Source organism: Staurois parvus, unplaced genomic scaffold (assembly GCF_062004578.1).
Source record: "Staurois parvus isolate SC_StPar_1 unplaced genomic scaffold, SC_StPar_1.0 ptg000194l, whole genome shotgun sequence".
In the NCBI taxonomy this organism is placed as follows: Eukaryota; Metazoa; Chordata; class Amphibia; order Anura; family Ranidae; genus Staurois; species Staurois parvus.
The window spans coordinates 1,434,756-1,436,486 of record NW_028317990.1 but is presented as its reverse complement, the minus strand read 5'-3'; the positions used below and the strand labels follow the sequence as shown (position 1 = coordinate 1,436,486).

General features: G+C 40.6%; 1 pseudogene; it reads left to right on the top strand.

The window, feature by feature from the left end:
• Positions 1-448: 448 nt before the first annotated feature.
• On the top strand, positions 449-1,498 carry LOC149461729 (uncharacterized; annotated as a pseudogene).
• The last annotated feature ends 233 nt before the right edge of the window (positions 1,499-1,731 follow it).

Genomic DNA, 1,731 nt, shown 5'->3' with positions numbered 1-1,731 from the left:
TGCCATCATAGTCATTTCTTTCAAGCAGAAACACAAACTCCACCATTTCTCTGTTCATGGCAGTAGCCTTTATCTTTCTTGCAACCTTCTTGCTGTGCTCTTTCCTGGAAGGTTGTGTCTCCTCTGTGTCCTCCATGCTGCTTGCTGGCGATAATTCGTAGGCCCAATGTCGCAGGCAGCAGAGCACGGTTACATGCACAGTGCGGGCAGGGTGTGACAGGGGCGGAGCTTATGACGCACGCTCACTAGCTTCCATACCGAGTGATCGTTCAGTCACAACGAATATTTTGTTACGAAACTCCGGAAGTTTCATCTTCTAAAGAAATTTCGGGTCATGAACGAAGGTAAGCCTTGACATGTTCTCTTTAGGCCTAAATTTAATATATTAATAGTTCATGCAATATCATACTGATAAGGCATTATATGTTGGATTTCTTTGACAGGAGCCATGGCAGACAAATTTACATCACCTGAATTCTTGTCACAGTTCAGTGACTAATACAAGCAGATGCCTTGTTTGTGGAAAGTCAAGTCCAAGGACTACTTGGACAAAAATAAAAAGCATGAGGCCTACAACAAGCTTGCTGAAATGTGCAAAGCTGTCTCTCCACAAGCAAATATCAATTATGTTAAACAAAAAATTGCTAATCTGAGGACTGTATTTAAAAAAGAACTGAACAAAATCAGTGCATCTGAATGGTCAGAGGCTGCAGCAGATGACATCTATGTGCCAAGACTTTGGTACTTTTAACAGCTTGCGCTTTCTAACTGATCAGTGTGACTCCAGAACCTCATTGTCAACTCTCCAATCAACTTCAAATGAATTGTCACCTGAATTGTATGGAGATGACCAGGAGGAGCTACCACTGACACAGGAGCATTCAGTGACACTGGAGCTACCACTGACACAGGAGCTATCAGTGACACCGTTAAAATATTTTATTTTTTAATACCTTTTATTCCTGAAATGATCCAGTCCTACTATTATGCACTATTTGCCTACATATATGCCTGTCATCTGAAAGTACTTTAGAATTTTGGATGATTTGTTAAATACTACCTTACTCCTTTACATCCCTAGGAAACTTCAAATGGAACCATCATGCCACCACCAAGAACACCTGTGGTTAGACCAAGAAAAAGGAAAAATCTGGATGATGCTACTACATCCTTCCTAATGCAAGCTTCAGCAGTCCTACAGAGGAGAGCCGATGAACAGGATGCCTTTGGAATCTTGACAGCCAATAAACTGCAAAACATGTCTGTTCACCAGAGACAGATGGCAGAGAGCCTGTTGCTCCAAGTAATGAATAAAGGGGCAAGAGGTGAAATTACCCCAAACACCTGCATTGCAGAATCACAACCTGCACCTCCAATGCCACCTCCAACAGCACCGCCACCTCCATCATCACTGCAGCACACACCACAATGGCATTATCCTGCACCTGATCGTCAATCCTTGTCATGGTGCCAGGATTATCATAACACCAATCTTTAGTTTAATGTTCTGTTTACTTTGTTTTCTGGACATGATATAAAGCACTATGTTGAGCACTTTGTTCATCATGGTTATGGTTATTTTTGTAACATGGTATATTGTGAATATTGTGAAAAATAAAGTTATTGTTGAAAACATATAATTTTTATTTGTGGTTTTATTTTTACAACAACATGCAAACACACACATTAATTGTGATGCAGTGACATATGTAATGTTAGTTTTTTGGGGGT